This window comes from Prionailurus viverrinus, chromosome A1 (assembly GCF_022837055.1).
Source record: "Prionailurus viverrinus isolate Anna chromosome A1, UM_Priviv_1.0, whole genome shotgun sequence".
NCBI lineage: Eukaryota > Metazoa > Chordata > Mammalia > Carnivora > Felidae > Prionailurus > Prionailurus viverrinus.
In genome coordinates, this window is record NC_062561.1 from 106,610,224 (window position 1) to 106,631,370 (window position 21,147).

General features: G+C 39.6%; 1 pseudogene; it reads left to right on the top strand.

Moving 5' to 3' along the window:
• Positions 1 to 1,913: 1,913 nt before the first annotated feature.
• Positions 1,914 to 21,147, top strand: part of LOC125164208 (5'-nucleotidase domain-containing protein 2-like) — a 39,793-nt pseudogene continuing 20,559 nt past the window's right edge.

Here is a 21,147-nt window from a genome sequence, read left to right on the forward strand (position 1 = left end):
GTGTTTAAACTCATCTTTTAGGAGCGTCTTGGTGGCTCAGTTGGTTAAGCGTTCAACTCTTAATTTCTACTCAGGTCAATGTCTCATGGTTCCTGGGTTTGAGCCCCAAGTCAGGCTCTGTGCTGATAGTGCACAGAGCCTGCTTGGGATTCTCTCTCTCTCTCTCTCTCTCTCTCTCTCTCTCTGCCCCTCCCCCACTTGTGAGGTTTGTGGAAAACCTCTCTCTCAAAACAAACATTTAATAAAAACCTCATTTAAAAAAAATGTATATACATCCATTCCACTTTTAGCCACACTTGAAATTATTTCCCCAAGCTTACTTTTCCACAAACATGCAACATTTTTATATCCATTATGCACACACACACACACATACATATACATATACATGTATTCCCTTTACGTCAACATACAGAGATCTTTAATTAAGATGGAAATAAAGATTCTTATGTTCTACATGTAGAGTTTGTGTCTTTGGAATGTTTGAGTAAATCCTTCCACAAGGGCTTCAGGAATATTTTTCTTTCCCTTTAGGTACATAGTTTCATTTTAGCTTAGTAGAAGAGAAGGCCTTTTAAAAGTCCCTATCAGACTCCTGGTGAGCCTATGTGGCTCAGTTAAGCGTCTGAATTCAGCTCAGGTCATGATCTCGTGGTTCAAGAGTTTGAGCCCCACATCTGGCTCTGTGCTGACACAAGGACCCTGCTTCGGATCCTCTGTCTCCTTCTCTCCCTCTCTCTCTGCCCTTCCCCTGCTCGCTCGCTCTCTCTCTCTCTCTCTCTCTCTCTCTCTCTCACACACACACACACACTTTCTCTCTCTCAAAAATAAACAAATATTTAAAAATAAATAAGACTTTGAATATCAGCTTTCAATTCGGCTAACTACTGACCTTAGAGCTATTAAAAAAAAATTCATGGGGCACCTGGGTGGCTCAGTCGGTTAAGCCTCCAACTTCAGCTCAGGTCATGATCTTACAGTTGGGTGAGTTACAGCCCGGGGTCAGCTCTGTGCTGACAGCTCATAGCCTGGAACCTGCTTCGAATTCCATGTCTCCCTCTCTCTCTCCCCCTCCCCTACTCGTGCTCTGTCTCTCAAAAATAAATATTAAAAAAATAAAATTTAAAAAATAAATCTTTTGAGTGTCTTGTTAGGTTTCACCCAACACAAAAGTAAAAATTCCTGGTCGTATTGAATAATCCCATGGACTCAAGAGGCATCCTTAAAGAGGTGCAAAAGATACTCCCTTCCCCAGACCCAGAGTCACTCCCAAGGAGAACCAAAATAAAAACTGAGACAACAGCTCTGAGATCTGGCAACAGTTGGTAGGACCCTACTCACGAATGGAGCATGACCCCATCTCTGTCAGGCTGCAGATAGGGAGCAAGGTCCATTTCTTTGCCTCCACGTTTTGGGGGACCCCCACTGAGAGGGTTGAGCTGCCTGCACACACAAAAAATCTGCATGATCCAGTCAGGCAGAAAGCAAGTCACGTTCTCAGGACAGGCAATGAGACCAGTAAGAAGGCCACACCCATCCCTGGGAGAGAGAGAACCAACCACGAATGGTACCCGAACACAAAGCCACGAATCACAGTGCAAAGACCCAATCCTTCCAAGTGTTGTTGCCTGCCACTCTGCAGGGAAGGGACAAAGTGAGAGCCTACCATCCTTTCTGCACCAGGCCTCACAGGTGCAGGTCTGTAAGCATTGCTTTGATAAGAATCCTCACCCTGTGCTGGTTTCTGCCAGTTTCCCCAGGATCCTGGCAAGCAGTCTTTGCGGTCGGCAGGGTGTCCCCGTGGATCCCATCCTGGTGCCCGGAAACTGCAAAGGAGGAAAAATACATCTTCCTCTACCTCTTACAGTTAGTGGTTGGCAGAGACCTGTTTTCCCAGGGCGCCTTGTAAGCGGATGAGCTTGTCTGTGGGAATAGTTCTCCACGGTGGCCACACCCTACTTCTTCAGTCTGAAAACCAAATTTTATTCGCCCAATGCGTCACACTGCACCCGCTCCAGCTTAAGCGGTACCCAGCGCCTCCCCTGATCCGGTCCGGTTTCCGGACGGGACCCAGTGTGCCTCCCTGGATTCGGTCCGGTTTCCGGATGGGAACCAGCGACTCCCCGGATCCGGTCCGGTTTCCAAATGAAACCCAGCGCCTCCACGGATCCAGTCTGGTTTCCGGACGGGAATCAGTGCTTCCCCGGATTCAGTCCAGTTTCCAAGTTGGACCCAGCGCCTCCCCGGATCCGGTCTGGTTTCCAAAGTGGACCCAGAGCCTCCCCGAATCCGGACCGGTTTCCAAGATGGACCCAGCGCCTCCCAGGATTCGATCAGGTTTTCAAGTCAGACCCAGTTGGACTACTGCCAGTTTTCAGACTCAATGCAGCAAAAAGAAATGTCCAATTAAAGTCTGAAATCTCCTAAGGCAAAATCTGCAAAGCCGGGACCTGAGGGCGACTCTCCCCGGGCCTCCAGAGGTGGTGAGGAAACAGCTAGCTCCAAGGCACATCAGGTACGTTCATCTGGTTGCTCTTTGCTGCTGGAGGTCATTGGGGGTGTCCTTCAGCTCCCCTTCTGAAGCGGGAGTTATTAAAAGAAAAACTGAGATGCATTAAAATTTGTAGGAGTTCATATGAGCAAAAATCAATTGGAATCGGGTGGTATCCAATCTAACAGGTAGAAAGGACCTCTGAGGAGATGTTAAGGATCCAAAACTTACAGGCAGAAAGGAGCAGAAACAAGGAGGCTTTAGGAGGCGGAAAAACCAGGTTGGTTATTGCATGGTTTTCTTTTCTTTAGGGGGTGGCACGGGTCTGTCAGGCAGATTACCCAGCTGGGGCTGATCAGGTGATTGCTGATTGACTGATTTAAGATTATCATTTCTGGAAGAGCCAAAGCTATGATTAAGTCAGTTTGGTGATGTGGGGCTTAGTATAAACTGTTCAATTTTGGGCCTGGTGCCTTGTTTTTAACAGAATTACAGCTGCCATAATAATGACAGTGGCTAAAATACACGCCAGGCTTTATGCTAAGAGCTACACAAATGTTTAGCACATTTTTATCCTCACAATAATCCTGAAGTCATGGGTATGCTTATTATTGCCATTTTTTTGAGACAAGAAAACCTAGGCAAAGAGTTGAAGTAGTTGCCCATGGTTCCATAACTGAAGGTAATAAAGCCAGGATTTGAGCCCAAAAGTCATGCTCCAGAACAGGTGTTTGCCTGGGACAAATCTCTGGGCAAGGTTTTGTAGCATGTATACACAGAAATTAAATAGTTGGGTCACAAGGTGTGAGCATTTTATTATTTTCAGTGTCACTGTTCTGGTTTATATTCCCAGCAGCACTGAATGAACGTTTCAGGCTCAGGTCTCTCTCCTCATGCACAGAGCTTACTGGTAATTATACTATGCATGATCTAAACTAGTCATCTATCTGCTGACCGTCTGAAGCCTAGGAGACGTGTGCCTTCAGCTCCACTTAGCACATTGAGTTTCTTTTGTTGTTGTTTTATCTTTTTTGGACATGGCTATCTTTTCAGTTTTTCTCTTTTGTACTTAATAATTACATGTTTGGGTAGAGAGCAGTCCTAAAACATGAGCTTTAGCACCACCTGGACTTTCAATTCTATTCATCTGCTCTAACCACCAAATATTTCTTAAAACTCTTCTCCTTTGTTCCATTACCAAAAATTCAACATGTTTGTGTTGATCATCTTCTTGATGAGCTAGATACAGGGCGTACAAAAACAAATAAGGAAGACTTCTTTTCTCTGAAGACCTTGCAAAGGAATTAGCCATATAAACAACTAATTATAATGAAATGTGATAAATACTAGAATGGAAGTATAATCGTACTCTCTGAGAATATACATGACAAAGTATTTATTTTTGCTTGAGGTGGGGCTTAGGGATGGTGACATATATGCTGGAAATTGAAAATGAGTAGGGTTTTCTTAAACTCTGAGGAAAAAAGTGAAGGTATTTAGCAAAAGTGAGGAATATAAACAATAACTTGAAGGCCTGAAAGTTCATAGCATTTTCAAGAATCAGCAAGTTGGGCAATTCATATGGTGAGTGGTGGCAATTGGGTTGCCTGGGATGGTAACTGAGAGGTGGAAGCTGGGTCACAGCTCACTACCACCTCCCTGGTTTGGCTTTTATTGATTTTGTATACAGTCTAATTTTACGTATCACTTTTCCCTTAAAGATTTTTTTTTTTTACCACAGGAACTCTTAATGATTTATACCACTTTTTAGACAATGACTCCTTTTTTCCCAGTACAATGATTTTTTTACCATAAAGTCCACTAAATAAGCATACCAAACAAAGTTGTACTTTTAACATTCTTGTTTGAAGCAAAGGCACACTTACAAATTTGTTTTATACAATAGTTTCTAGTCAAAGAATATTCCACGGAACAAATTTGAAATGCATGCTAACTTTGGATGAACCCAGATGTGTTGCTTTGCCTGTGGATGCCAAGCAAGAGGAATAAACCTGCATTCTCTTTACTGCCTTTCCCTCTTTTGCACGTATACTATTTTCTCATGCTTTAAAACACAGAGTTTTCTGGGCAAAGACTCCAGTCTTTTCTATTTATGTCAAAGCCTTCCATATCAGGTAGTTATTTTAGAGTTTAAGTCTCAAGGGAAAGAGAATTGTCAAGCCCATATGATTTTGATATTGAATGCCTGCCTGGTATTCAAACACCTGACTTTCTACCACCCTTCAAAGAATGATACTTCATTCCTCCTCTAGCCATCATAAATCTTTCTCCTTTTAGAATATAATAAAACTTCATTATATTACTTTGTATGTGCAAACAGTATTCACTTTCAAATTGATTATTTGTTATTAACATGTTTTTCTTATTGACTTGATGTATTATCTGAGAAAAATGTCGGGTTATTAGACTGGTACGGATGCATTCATATTTAACAAATTTTCACTTAAGAGCATTATTTTTAGAAATGCATTAAGGTCATTACAGAAGGAATAGATGTGTTTGGATTCCAAAGAAGGCCATTTCTTTTTTTTTTTTTTTTAATTTTTTTTTCAACGTTTTTTATTTATTTTTGGGACAGAGAGAGACAGAGCATGAACGGGGGAGGGGCAGAGAGAGAGGGAGACACAGAATCGGAAACAGGCTCCAGGCTCTGAGCCATCAGCCCAGAGCTGGATGCGGGGCTCGAACTCACGGACTGCGAGATCGTGACCTGGCTGAAGTCGGATGCTTAACCGACTGCGCCACCCAGGCGCCCCCAGAAGGCCATTTCTAAGAGCACAATTAATAAAAAAAAAAAAAAAAATTCCAGTCTACTTCTATAGATTGACAAGATTATTCCTGTTGCTTCTAATTCCAAGAAAATAATTCAATTCTGACCACTAAGTGAGAGCAGATAATTTATTGGGAAAAAAGTTATTGTATTAGTCATTTCACCAAAGTCTGTGTGAAACATCTAGTCAGGAAGGGTAAGAGTGAGAGCTGCTGGGGATCACAATAGCTAGAGATCCAGGGCTATCTTTTAAAAGATATATAGAAAGAGCAGGGGAGAAAGGCAGATAAGGAGAGGGAAAGAATCATAAGCAGGCTTCATGCTCAGCAAAGAGCCCAATGTGGGGCTTGATCCCATGACCCTGGGATCATGACCTGAGCTGAAATTAAGAGCTGGACGCTTGCACAACTGAGCCACCCAGGCGCCCCAGGGCTATCTTTTATTATTTGTGCTGCCACTCTTTTCTACCTCATTCTTGTCTATCTCTGCCTCACATTCCAGTTCCAAGGAGAGATATCTAATTGGCATGGACTGGGTTATTCCTACATTTTAGTGACTACTTTGGAAAACAGTTTCTCAAAGTAGGTTTTTTTATTAACTATGAAATGAGTAAAGTGTACTTATAGTGTAGGAGAAACAACAGAAATCCACCAGATTCTATCAATAGTCTATCACACACACACACACACACACACACACACACACACACACACACACACCTATTTTCCTCCATATGTGAAAATTTTCAAATACCCTCAGGTGACATAATCAATCTCAAACAGAACATACTCTGAGCCCTGTGGAGTAGATTAACCAAATGATAACCATTTTAAGGCATTCATCTTCAAGTCTGGAATCTCTGGATTATATATCATCTTTGTTTCTGCAGCTACTTACCAGCTGTTTATGTCTTCCCTTAACAACCCTTTATATGTATTGGTGTTGTTGTCATTGTTGTTTTTTCTAAACATGTATTAAATAGTGGTGGCCTTCTGGTAACCTTCACATGGGACATAACTATTATTAGCCTTGGTCAATTCTGAGAGTTTCATTTGGGCAAACCATTACCTGTGCCTATGACTCAGTATGGAAACTCTTCTCAGTTCTTTAAAGAGGACATAAAGAAAGGTGTATTTCAAAATACCATCAATTGGAGAGACTGTCTTTCTCCACTGTCTTTTAGGGTCACACATAAGTGGGACTGAATTACATTTAGAGAGGAGCATGAAGCACCATCTGAAAACCAAACTAGTTTTTCATTCTCCATCACCCAATCAAAGGGAATTGCTAGCGAATCTATAGATAGGGATTTAGGAAAAACTAAGGGTGTCTTTTAAGTATTTGAGATGACATAAATCTCTCAGATACTTCCATGTGGCAAACTACTGGCTATTCACAAAACTCATCATTCTTTTATTCTCTCTGGAGTTATTTCTAGGCTATTTGTAGCAGCTTCCTTTCTTGTGAGGTGTGATCATATGACTGTGTTCTACCTCACGGAATTATAAGGTACCATTTCAGGCAAAGACGTTTAAAAAGTTTTGGGCTTCTTTTGCAGTTTTTTAAATCTTCCCTGATACGCTATATATGTAGAGGATAGCAGTGCTCTAGGGGATGGCAGTAATTTAAGAAGCAGAGATTCTGGATCTCTGAACCACTGTGTGGATGAGTGTTGCCAGCAAGGAACACCCATACTGGGATGTCACATGAATGAGAAATCTACCTCTGTTGGATTAAATGCCTGAAGCTCTACATGTATTGTAGAAATTAGTATTAATCCCTGGGTTGAGAAACACTAATGTCTTGCATTTGGTTCTTCGTACTATAATGGCCTTTATATCAGTGGCCACTGAACTAGCATAGGGATTCTGCCATTGGCCAAAGACGCCTACCCAAGTATACACCAGTAAGCTGGAAAGTAGTCACCGGATAGATTTGTTGTTCCATCGGCCTTGGCAAGTACTCCATTTTGGCACTTGATCCCACTGGCCTCATTCTGACTATTAGACCACAGTGACTTTATGGCTTTCTCAAACTAAGGTTAACTAGAACTCTTTATCCAGTTCTGCCTAAAAGATTTAGGTAGTTCTCTGTCTTGTTTTTCACAACGCACATTACCTTATGTTGATTTAGGAGTCTGGAAGAAAGGACTAGAGAACATAATATGGTGCTACAGAATATCTGTCCTTAACATGTATGTTTTTGACTTTATTCCAGGGTCTCTAAGTATGGGAAATTGACTCAGAGGCCATGAATGTAGTATGGATAGCTCAATTTGGTCTTTAGAATATTTTTGGTTATATAGATCTAGTAAAATTATACTACCTATTACTCATATATCTGTGGTTCCATGATTAATAAACCTCAGCTGGAGGTCTCTGTGTGTCTGGCAATCTTGGAACTTGGATGATCATGCTGACTCTCTTGTTTGCTAGGAAAACCAGTGATAATATTCTGCTTGTACACACTGGTGCTTTTTAGTGGTTAGCATCCATTTTGATTCTTGGTCCCTGCCTCCTATTGGTCATTAATTATTTTGAATGTATGCCCTGATAGTAAAGGTGAATGCTGTATGTCTGCCACTACCTGGACTTGGCAGGTCTGAGTTCTTCCCAATCATGTTGATATCAGTAAACCCAGTTATCAGGGTTGAGAGCTACATGGGATGATCATTTCAGAAGATATATATATATATAGATATATATATATATATATATAGACTGTGATATATATATATCTCAGAGGATATATATCTTGGAGAAAAATGAAGTTACATTTCTCATTCATATGGTTTTGACTTGTGACAAATTTATATCTACTATAGTAACTTAAAATTAAAGTATGATATAAAGTACTTTAAACCAAAATTTTCAGTTAAATACAACTAATGAAAAGTTTTTATTCCTGAGGCTACCAGAAAGAAATAGAAGACTGGCCATCATGGGAAAGCCACATTTTGCTGGTATTACTCGCACATGTTTTTCAGCTTTCAAAACTCAGTAATTCACATCTTTTCTTTTCCAAATATTTGAGTAAAAAATAATATTTCAGGAAGATGTGAACCCATTATTCTGCTACTTACCTCTGTGCACACATATACCCTATTATGAGATGCATGGGGAAAAGTTATAGATTCAATCGGATGTCCAGTAAAAAGTTTTTTTTTTAATTTTTTAAATGTTTATTCATTTTTGAGAGAGAGAGAGACTGTGTGTGTGTGTGTGCGCGCGCGTGTACGCATGCATTGGGCAGGGGCATAGAGAGGGGGACAGGGGATCTGAAGTGGGCTCTGAGCTGACAGCAGCGAGCCTGATGCAGAGCTCAAACTCATGAACCATGAGATCACAACCTGAGAGTAAGTTGGAAGTTGAACCGACTGAGACACCCAGGTACCCCCAGTAAAAAGTTTAAAGTCATTCTTTTTCAGTTAAGTAAGGACTTTGTCATGTGTTTAGAGTCAAAGAGTGGGAAAAGAATGATGTGCGCAAGGATAGTGGTGAATAGTAAAGTTTACAATTAGCTTTGGGGAATTAGGAATGGGTTAGAAGGGTAAAATGACTACCAACTAGTGATAACCCTTTCTTCTGACATAGCTAAGAGATCATGATCTGGAGTGGAATTGAAGCCAAGCTATCATCCTTCTGCTGTACCATATTGCCTACATCAGGTTCCTTGGGTAGCTCTTTACACATCACTCCGAAGCTATTTAGTCAATGAAATAATGTTTGCTCCAGGTATTAAGATGGATCTACAGGGGCGCCTGGGTGGCGCAGTCGGTTAAGTGTCCGACTTCAGCCAGGTCACGATCTCGAGGTCCGTGAGTTCGAGCCCCGCGTCGGGCTCTGGGCTGATGGCTCAGAGCCTGGAGCCTGTTTCCGATTCTGTGTCTCCCTCTCTCTCTGCCCCTCCCCTGTTCATGCTCTGTCTCTCTCTGTCCCCCAAAAAAATAAATAAACGTTGAAAAAAAAATTAAAAAAAAAAAAGATGGATCTACAGTGGTGGAATCTGAATGAATATTCCTTTTAATTGATATTCCAATTCTGAGTAATTAGGAAAAATGTTGAGGTGGTAGTTAATGCCCCGTGGTTGCAGTACTAAAAGTAGAATATAGTGGAAGCCTTCCTTAGATCTGAGAGTGAATAGCATGTACCAATACAACATAAAAAATCATAGACTCTGTATGTTTTTCTCTAGTGCTTCATTAAGAGTACAAGACATGGGGGCACCTGGGTGGCTCAGTCAGCTAATGTCCGACTCTTGATTTGGGCTCAGGTCATGATCTCAGGCTCCTGAGATCGTGCCCCAAGCCTGGCTCTGCACTAGCGTGGAACCTGCTTAAGATTCTCTCTCTCCCTCTCTCTCTGCCCCTCTCCCTGGCTCGTGTGCACTTTCCCTCTCAAAAAAACAAAAACAAAAACAAAAACAAAAAAAACAGTGGAAGGTATGGTATAACTTTGTCACATACTCAAAGAAAGGGTAAAGGATTTATTTTTTTAAATTTTTTTGGTAAAAGTTTTTTTATTATTTAAACACCAGATTTTTAATGTAGGACAAACACTTGAAGACTTTGTATCTTCTCACTGGCATGCCATTTTTTGTCACTCAATGTGGTAATTTGAAACCATCGAACAACATTACTTTACACGAGATTAACCACCCTCGCTCTTTTGTGGAGACAATACCTGAGATAGAGGATCAACTTGTTTTTTTTCCAGTTAAGCTTGACAGAATGATGAAATCTGAATGATTATCATTGTCTTTCCTTTTAAAAAGGGTTTATTTAAAGGGCCAAATATGGTAGTAGTCTTTGAAAATTCTTTTTAGGTTCAACTCCAGGCAGCTCAGATCTTTTATAAAAACTCCAGCCCTCACTGGGTCCCTTAAGAGTGATCAACCGAAGATCTGTAATATGAAACTTCTGTGTGAATTAACTTCCCCCAGATGGGGCAAACCACAGTGTCTTTTAATGCACTAATGGTATCAAAATGCATGAACATCAGATGTAACTGCATGCTCACATTTGACACCAATCTGGTATTTTAATAAAGGAATTATAATGTAGGGCACTAGGGAAATCACAGTACATCCTCACATCCTGCTTACTACTGCTTAATAATCTCATAAAGTCTTCTTTCGATCACACTCCCCTCCTAGGCTTGAATAATAGGATCATAAGAAAGAGATAAGGCAGAAATTAGAATTTAGGACTCCCCAGTATAATGACTAATGGATTCCCCATTTACCATTAAACACTTTAACCACTGCTCATTGGCTCATGGGGAATATTACTTTCCTTCTGGTCTTAAACAAAATATAGATAATAAAAATAATTTAGGAAACTTCTTTTTGGGACCTGCCCTTAACTCATATTAACACTCTTGGAAAGTCATGTAACTACTGGACTTTGAAAGACAAATGGAACTTTTAAACACCTTTTTTGTTTTTTAATGCAACGTTCTAACTATGAGATTTGACTGTGAAAAAGCCTTCACGATATTGTATTTAATATTTTGTTTTAAAGGAAAACAATTAACACCCTATGCTTTTCCTAAGAACACGTCTTTCTTAATTGTTAAAAATTTTACAAAATTGAAACATATGACTTAGAAGGGGCATATGGATACACAATCTTGCAGTTACTCAAAGTGTTCACTTTTTTCTTCATAGTTTACAAAATGTAGAGGAGAGATAATTATTTTAAAAATTATGTGTAGTTGTAGAGTTTTTATTGTTATGGTATTTCTATAATAATTGTAAAAGAGAACTCTAAACGTCTTATCCCATCTCCTAATAAATGAAATGAATCCAGAATTCCAGCCATCTTATTGCATCCTGTAACTTCTCCCACCTGTAAGAATGAATTAACTCTGCAAGAATAATAACGTTTCCCTTCCACATCTTTAAGCTAAAGCATACTGAAGAATTGACAACTCTAAAAACCATTTTCTCAAATTAGATACATTGATGAATATACTTGATTCTAAGAAATGTTATCAAGGTTGTCAGTGAACGTAGCTATCTTGTGAAATGGAATTTGGTTATGTATTCACAAGTGTTTTGTGTTGCACCATAATTTTCCTACTCATACCTCAGCTACAACTACCTAACAGCCACCACAACTTTTCATTTCTACCTGAATTACAGAAGAATTTTCAGAGAAGACAGATTTGATTTCAGGCTTCAATTTTAAACTAAAAAATACAGCATTAGAACACAAAGTTGAAATATATGGGGAACCAGGGGCTGACAAATGTGAACTTAGGTTTCCAGAAAACCAAGAAAAAAACAAGGAATTTTCCTGCAAAAAGGTACATTAAATGGTTGCATAGAAAGTTTACTACATATAACCTGTGTTTGTGTCATAAAATTTATGATGTCTGTGTCATATATGGGACAAATGCAGGATGTCATAACTGCCACTGGGGCAGGCAAACTCCAATCTTTTCAAAGATGGTAGATCTTTCTTTCTTTCTTTCTTTCTTTCTTTCTTTCTTTCTTTCTTTCTTTCCTTCTTTCTTTCTTTCTTTCTTTCTTTCTTTCTTTCTTTCTTTCTTTCTTTCTTTCTTTCATGTTTATTTATTTTTGAGAGACAGAGAGAGACAGAAGGAGAGTGGGGGTGGGGCCAAGAGAGGTAGACACAGAATCCAAAGAAGGCTCTAGGCTCTGAACTGTCAGCACAGAGCCCGATGTGGGGCTTGAAATTTTGATTGTGAGATCATCACCTGAGTGGAAGTCAGATGCTTAACCAAATGAGCCACCCACCCAGGCACCCCAGTTATTATTTCTTTAGTATCACTGACAAAATGTGGTAGTTGTATCTTCTATATTCAACATTTTTTTCTTCATCAGTCTGCTGAATTACTTCTGGCTTCTGGATTTTTTTTTTTTTTTTTTTTTTTTTTGTATAGAAATAAACCTTGAAGGCTTTGGGTCCAGGAATGAGACTCTAAAAAGAAAAACTGAAGGCTAGTTTATTGCCTATAGAGTGTATCTACTTATGGAGGGGAAAATAGCAATAGAAAAGCACCCACATTTATAAATCATTCACTTACTCCTTCAGAATCTATTTATTGCTTATGGGGTATAAAGAGCCTGACATCAAAAAGCACACAGTTGACTGCCTTGGATGTACTGATAGGAGTTATGACTTGGTGATGGCCTTTATAGAGCTGCATACACATGCTAAGGTTTTGCCAACCAGAGAGGCTTCTGGCAGAGGCAATATCTGAACTGTGTGGCTAAAAGGAGCAGAGTTAGCTAAGGGAATACGTGTATGGAGAGGAAGATACTCAAAGCACAGTCTCCTCCCCTCGTCCAGGCAAAGCCTCGGGTACAAGGAATTGCAAGGAAAGAAGTGTCAAAAAATAAGTCAGTTGGCTATAGAGAACTAAGTTCTGTACAGGCTTGCAGAGATGCTAGGATGTTTGGGCTTCTTCCTAAGTTAGTGGGTAGTCATTGAATAATTTTAAACAGGAAAATGATTTGTTTTGGAAAAGTCATTTTGGTATACTGTGGAGTCACTGGTATACTGTTGGGGGGTGGGGCAGAGTGAGTCAAGCTTCCAAAGGGCTTGAGGGGCTACTGCTTGCGGTCCTTGTGTGATGTGATAAGGGTCTGGCCAAGGGGGTGGTCAGACGTGGACAACTTTGAGAGGCTTGGCAACGAGAGGAGAGGTGGGAATCGAGGTCTCTTTCATATGTTTACTTGGGGGAACCAGTCTGATGGTACCGCGTCTTACTGAGAGAGAGAGAGCAGGAGAAGGCTGAAGTCTGGGGCTCACCAGGGATGCTGAAATAGAGATTGCATTTGGGTACCCTGCTGCCTTGCTGCACCTTCAGATGAATTCAGCTGAATCTGGCTGAGAGAGGATAGCTGGCCAGGACCAAAGCTTTATTTCCGGTGCTAGATTTAGATTAACAGAGGAAACTTGAATTATTGGCCTCTATGGAAGCCACTGACTCCAGAGGAGAAATTCTCCCTTCAGCAATGCTGGGCACTAGTCCATTTGGAACAAAAAATGCTGGAAGAGGAAAAGACAAAAACTTCATTTGGATATAGTAAAAGGAAAGAGGATATTTTAAAATTGACTAAATAAAGAGGAGTTAAGGCAAGTATTACATTCTACAGCAAAACTCCGTTTTATGTATAGTTGTTAAATTGTAAAGAGAAGATATTTATGTGGAAAGTTTATACAGATTTTGAGTTTTGCCTTGACTCACAAAAGTTCACTTTGTAGCTTTTTTTCCTCTATTGGCCTGCTAAATGTAACATTCAATTCTGTGCTGTCTTCAAAAATTAATCGATAGCTTAGTCATAATCTAATTTGGGGTTTCCGTTGGTGGCAGCATCTCTGTGCTTAATTACTTTTTATCTGTTGAATGACTCTATTTGTTTCGGGGCATCTAAGGCAGGGAAGGTCTTCTGGGATCCACGAACTCCTGAAATTGCATACAAAGCCTGTGCATAGGTATTTGGAACCTTTGTCAGACAGAAAGTTCACTAAAGTCGGTGCTTGGGCACACATGGGGTCTGAGTTTTCCAGGTCTCAGTCATAAATCCTGCAAAGCTCCCCCTCTCCATTTTCTCTCACTTATGTTAGTTTGGGGCAGAGATTTGGCTCCATGTTATCTGACTTTCTGACGTATTTGGTTCCTGGCTCCAGGCAGAAAGGGCCTCTTTTAACAAAGCCATATATTCTTCCCTTCCTGCTTTCAGATGGGCCAGCCTTAACAAAGTGGCTGTCTCTTCTCAAGCATGAAACAGTTTGTCTCTCTTGGCTCTTGGTTGCAAGCAATGGAACACAACTCTGTCTAATTTAAGGGTAAGGAATTTTGTGGAAATGTATAAGGTGGGACATGAGAGGAGGTCAGGAAGTAGGAGTGGAAGCAGAGTCTCACCTCTAAAATACTCCGATTAGGGCATTGCCACTGGCTGAGAGTGTTCTGACATTACACCTATTATCATTGCACATCCCTGCCATTGAACACTGTACCATGAACTTCATCTCTGTGTCCCTCATTGAGGGTACAAAATCTGGGAAAAAAAGAACCTGGTGGCTGAGTCTAGGCACATGTCCCCATCATAGCTGCTGGTATAGGAGGGGGTATACTTGGCTTTCTTTGGCCCTTGTATAAGGATATGGTGGTGCCTCTCATCAAGGCTCACACAGTGAAGATTCCTTCCAGGAGGAAGGGGTTTGTATAGACAACAAAGGACAAATAATTCACTACAAGTTTGCCCCTTTGGCTACCTCTAGGTTTCTTTCTGCTTATGATTACATTTTAAAATGTCTTCACCTGACATCATGTCACTGTTTCCTGGGCAGTTGAAGACGTGCTTCTTCCTCTCCCCTTGGAGGAAAACCCACAGCAAGTCAGGGTCCAATCCAGAATCTCAGGGTGATGTCCACTATTCAGTTTTGCACAGCCCCACTTCAGAATCCTGCCACTGATGGTGTGCATTACATCATTAATTACTACCAACAAACCTCCCCCAAGAAAAGGGTACTTCATTAAATTGTGTAAAAATAGCCCTGACTCAACAGGGAAGAAAAAAAATAGGTAGAGGCATTAGTCTTTGTTTCTGCAACTGGCCATGAGGCAGTAGCTGGTATTTATGACTTTCTTCCTCCACCACCCATTTCTGTTTGCTTTGCCCTCTGCTAGCACCTCAGCTGGCTGGGATTCTTTACCCAGTGGGGTCACTCAAACCTTCATTCCTGAGGGATCTAAGGTTTTGGTGGTTCTGCCTGAATAGATTGCCAGAGTCCTTGATTAACTTTTAGCACTAGACTTGGTAATATGAGAAGGTGTTCTGTTTATTCTCCTCCCTGCTCCCATTGTACAACAGCGATCCTATTTTTTTCTTAAAAACTAGAATCAATCAAATCAGGCTAAAACACACACTCTCTCTCTGATTTTTTTTTTTGTTTGTTTGTTTGTTTTTGCTTGTCTTCACAGTGGCATAAAGAGTATGAAGTGGCCCAATGGAAGTTTCAGTTCCATTAAATGTTGAAAGCATTCCTCTCTTTTGTCCATACCAGCAGAATCTGGGAATGATGGGATGGAAAGCAGAAATTTGTAAGGTGTAATTACTAATTAAGTAATTGTGAATAACATCATCTTTATAATTCCTGGTTCCTGGATTAACACAGTTTGGCTTTGGGAAAAACAGAATCGCTTACTACTACTTGCTGGTATAGAACTGTTAATGTTTCTGCGGAACTACACCATCAATTTTCAAAGCACTTATCCTCCATGATGACTTAAATCAATCTTCACCGGTCTGTTTCACCTGTTTTGGCTCTAGATGATTGGCACATGACAAAACCAATATATCCACTGGTCATGTTTAAGATAAAGTAAATGCCTCCGTTGGAAGCAATGCTGTATGGGCTACACAGACCTGGCTTACCCTGAACAAATGCCCATTAGCTTTAATTCTGTGAAAAGTAGTGGATCACACTAGAGCCCTGGTTTCTCAGGAATTAAGTGTTGGCTCTCAGACAGGGTTTTATATTTATCTAAATATTTGGGTACTTTTCTTTTCTTATAACATAGTCAACCTGCTAAATGCCAAAAGTTATACAGCTAGTAAGTGGCAGAGCCAGAATTTGAATTCAAACAGGCCGACTCTTATATAACAAGCTCTTATCTTTATGTAATGCACCTCCTCCCTGAATTTGTTACTTACGATATTATTATCCCTCAGGATTACTAGGCCCTTCTTTATTAATGGAGCCTTTGGGTCTGTGAAATGACCTTGTTATAGGAATTGGGTGAGAGGTCAAGAATTTAGTTTCTATTTTGATGGTATTTTTTACCAGACATAGAAATTTTTTCAATTATGTAAGTAAAATAAGACTTCACTGTGTTGTCCTTCTATTTTAGCCCCAGAAACCATTGCCAAAAATATCTACATTGGAACATTCTGATTGCTATAGTAACTATGCCTCCTTCCCCTTTGAGAATTAAAAACCTCTTCCTCCTCCCCTTCTCCTCCTATTCCTTGTCCTCCTCCTCCCTTTCTACTTCCCTTCTTCTTCTTCTTCTTCTTCTTCTTCTTCTTCTTCTTCTTCAAAGATATCTATTGCTTTGAAACAAGCCATCATAAAACACAATGGCTTAATACAATAAGAATTCATTATTTCTCATAAATCTATAGAATGAGTGGAAGTTTTTGCCCAATATGGTTTTGTTGGGGACACTGGGATGATTAGAAAGTCCAAAATGGTGTCATTCATATGAATAGCAACTGGTCTTGGCCCCTTACTGGGAACTTAACTGAGGTCTTAGTTATCCTCCACCTGGGATCCCTGCGTGGGTTCTCTGTCATCCCCAGAATTGGGTTCCAAGAAGGAGCATTCCAAGAGGGCACGTCCTAATATGCAAGCACTTATAAACCCTTTGCTCACTTTATGGGTGCTAATGTCTCATTGGCCAAGGCTAGTCACATGGCAAGCTCATAGTCACAGAGGGGAAAGACTACTAGAAGGTGTGCTTTTTTGAAGGCCATTGAAGTTTACCACAACTTTCCTTAAGTATTCCTTGCTCTCATTCTCTGCTAGCATAGTCATTATTTTTTCCTTGATGGTTCTGTCTGCAATTCCTTCTATAATGCTATTTTCATAGTCTTCCAAAGTTTGCTTCCTTATTTTTTGGTCTTGAGCCAATGTTTAATTAACAACTTTTTAAAAAGGTAAAGAAATTCAAATATGTTTATTTCTTTTCTTTTTTCTTTTTCTTTTTTTTTTGACTGTGTACCATTTTAACTTGCAAGTTTTATTTATTTATTTATTTATTTATTTATTTATTTTTATTATATTTTTAATATAATTTATTGTCAAGTTAGCTAGCATACCGTGTGTACTGTGTGCTCTTCGTTTTGGGGGTAGATTCCCATGATTCATCATTTACATACAACACCCAGTGGTCATCCCAACAAGTGCCCTCCTCAATGCCCATCACCCATTTTCCCCTCCTCCCTGCTCCCCCCATCAGCACTCAGACTGTTCTCTGTATTTAAGAATGTCTTATGGTTTGCCTCCCTCTCCGTTTGAAATTATTTTTTCCCTTTCCCTTCCCCCATGGTCTTCTGTTAAGTTTCTCAAGTTCTACATGTGAGTGAAAACATAGGATATCTGTCTTTCTCTGACTGACTTATTTCATTTAGCATAATACCCTCCATTTCCATCCTCATTATTGCAAATGGTAAGATTTCATTCTTTCTCATTGCCAAGTAGTATTCCATTGTATATATAAACCACATCTTCTTTATCCATTCATCACTTGATGGACATTTAGGCTCTTTCCATAATTTGGCTATTGTTGAAAACATTACTATAAACATTGGGGTACATGTGCCCTGCTAAATCAGCACTCCTGTATCCTTTGGATAAATTCTTAGTAGTGCTATTGCTGGGTCATAGGGTAGTTCTATTTTTAATTTTTTGATAAACCTCCACACTGTGTTCAGGGTGGCTGCACCAGTTTGCATTCCCACCAACAGTGCAGGAGGGTTCCTGTTTCTCCACATCCTCGCCAGCATCTCTTGTTTCCTGAGTTGTTAATTTTACCCTGCACTGCAAAGGAAACAATCAACAAAATGAAATCCAACCAACAGAATGGGAGAATATATTTGCAAATGACATATTGGATAATAGGTTAGTATCCAAAATATGTAAAGAACTTACCAAACTCAATACCCAAAAACCAAATAATCCAGTGAATAAATGGGCAGAAGACATGAATAGAAACATTTCCAAAGAAGAAATTCAAATACATTAAAAAAAATTAAAAGCAAAAGAAGTATGTGAATATGAGATAAGGAGGTCTTATTTTTTCCTTCTTGCTTATATTAACGTATTAAATATTCTCAATATTAAAATTATATATGTCTTTGACAAAACCCAACATCTTTATTTTTTGATTCAAGATTCTTGGGAAAAGTTTTTATTGCAGAGTGCTGATAATTTACTCTTCTATATATTTAAATTAATTTTTCCCAAGTTTGAAATTATAGAGTAGGGGCAACCAAAGTTTTTTCCTGAAAGCTTTTTATACTAATAAAAAGACATACTCATTTACACTGTACAAAATAAGCAACTTTAATAATAATGAGTATCACTGCTTAAGCACATTCTATTTTGAGGTAGTGGTGAGAATCAATGGAGATAGTGGATACTCAGTACACATACTTCAGCAATAGAGTTTGAATGATTCATATTTGAAATGTATAGCGTATATTTTTAAAATATAACTTAATTATATAAGTAAGTCATATTTAGGTATATTTAGATAATTTATTCTCCTCCCTTCCTGTTAATTTAAGTAAAATTTAACTAAAATTTACAGTAAATGAACTAAACAGTAGATTATCATTAAAAACCAAAGGAAGGGGCGTCTGGATGGTTCATTTGGTTGAGTGTCCAACTCTTGATTTCAGCTCAGGTTATGATCCCATGGTTGGGATTAGCATGCAGCCTGCTTGGGATTCTCTCTCTCTCTCTTTCTCGCTTTCTTTCTTTCTCTCTCCCTCTGCCCTTCTCCCCTTATCCCCTGCTCATGTTCTCTCTTTCTCTGTCTAAAATAAAATATAAAATTTTAATTAAAAATAAATAAAAACCAGGGGTAGATGCAATTGATTACTCTGCCCGAGTCAAGTCAGTATCAGTGGTATGCTGATAATAAGTCATTCTTAAGACTATGTGAGAATTCTGGGGCACTTGGGTGGCTTCGTGGGTTAATGACTAACTCTTGATTGGGGCTCACCTCACGATCTCACAGGTTCATGAGTTTGAGCCTTGCACTGTTAGTGTGGAGCCTGCTTGGGATTCTCTCTCTCGGCCCCTCCCCCACATTCTCTCTCTTTCTCTCTCTCTCTTTCAAGATAAGTAAACTTAAAAATGTGAGAAGTCTAATTAGTGCTTCACTACTAAGCTGTATCTGGAAGTCAGCTGATTCAACACTTTTCTTAGGAAAGCAACATAATTCTTAGGAACCTTATTTTTCTATTTTCCCAGGAAAACCATTAGAATATGGAAAATTCCAGCACTTACCATTATGATTTTTTACTCCTCAACTTCTGGAAAAACTATTTGTGCTCAAAAAATATATTAGAAATATCCTAACTTCTGGGGTGGTCTGTTTTCTTTTTCTGTAAAAATACACACACATACACACACACTCAAAACTGTCTAACCTTTAGCGTCAGGAGGGATAATCTACTTTGGGAAATTGGTTATAAAATCCAAAAAGCGCTGGAGTTGAATAGCTGTGAGATAAATTTTAATCTCACCAGTCAAACCGTGGCTTGTCATTGATGTCATTGGAAGTGATATAGCGTGTACTATGTCCACCACAATAACATGTTCATTGTTTCTGAATTCCAGTAATTTTTTGAATTATGAAAAAAAGCTTTCCTCTAAAACACTGATTGAGGTGAGGCAGGACAAAGTGAAGTGATTTTGAATCCATTTTTCTGTGTGATTGGGGACCCAGTTTTACTACTTCTCAGTAAGTGGGTGGTCAGTTGCTCCTTTTTCCCCCATGAAGTGAACAGTATTTTTAGGTTTTTGTTCCTCCCTAAAAATGGTTTTAATGTTAAAACAAAACCCAGTGTATGCAGTCACTCTATTCACTGAAATCATTTAGCATATACACCACAGACATGTATTTGTCTAATTTTTGAACTGTAGTCTTCTTGGCATTCTTAAATCAGGGGAAAAAATTAACTTTTGAATTAGTTAACAGAAAAACCCATATGTGAGCACTTTTCAATGATAAATCAATATTTGAAACAATTCATAAATATACATTCATTGTAGAAAACTTGAAAAATATGATTAAAAGAAAGAAAAAGTAATTTAAATTTCCTGAGACCATGGCACCCTCTACTAATATTTTGGAATATATCTGTTAGGACTGTTTTTAAATAAATATGTGTAGGGAGTAGGATAGTTTACTGAAATAATAATTTGTCTTTTGTTCTTTGGCTGTAGGTAATTTTCCTTTCCATATTCCAAGATAGTGGCCAAGTCTTTTTTCTTACCACAGGAAGTTAATAATGGCTTTTGTGTGGTAGGGCCAGAAGTAAGAGTTGCCAGACAAAGCAAAATCAGTACCCACTGAGAGCTTTTGTTAAAGGTAGATTAAAGGGAGCCATGGGATTGAATTGTCTAAGGAGAGGAGGACCTTCAGGAACTGGTCAAAGCTGGGGAGGAGAAAACATTTGGAGAACTTTTCCTGGGACCCAGTATGGGGAAAGGCATATGAGACCTTCTGTATCCTGCTGTTTCCCTGGACCCCAGGGCTGTCAGGGCTTTTGGGAGGCCAGATGGGTAGTGTCCCTGTGAGCCTCGTTCCCAAGTGCGATGCTTCATCCTGGTACTGATTCCTGGGCTCAAGGTTGGCATCTAACCAGCAAAGCCTCCAACTTCAAGATCACGAACACACCCTCAGTAACCAGTTTGGAACAGTGAGCAAGAGAAACTGAGAACAGTGGGGCTTTCCCAAATGTCCCAGACTACCTGTACCTCTGGGATTCTTGCATAAGCCTATACAGAGGAGGAGGGCCCTGTAAAGTGTAAAACTTTACACTATTCCAGTCGGTGGGAATTTGGGGGGAAATGCTGTTTTCAAGATGCATAGTAACGTGACATGTTAGAGGAAATTCTGAGCCACCGCAGGGAAGAGTCCACCTGGATTGCACCCATGGTGATTTGCAGCCTATGCAACTGCAGACATTTAATGGGGTGCCCCAACAGTGACTGTGATGAAGTTTCCTTCCATCTGGGGACTCAGGGAGTCATTTAAGTTTACTTAAAGAAAATAAAGAAACTGTGCTTTCTTGAAACCTAGCACAGTGG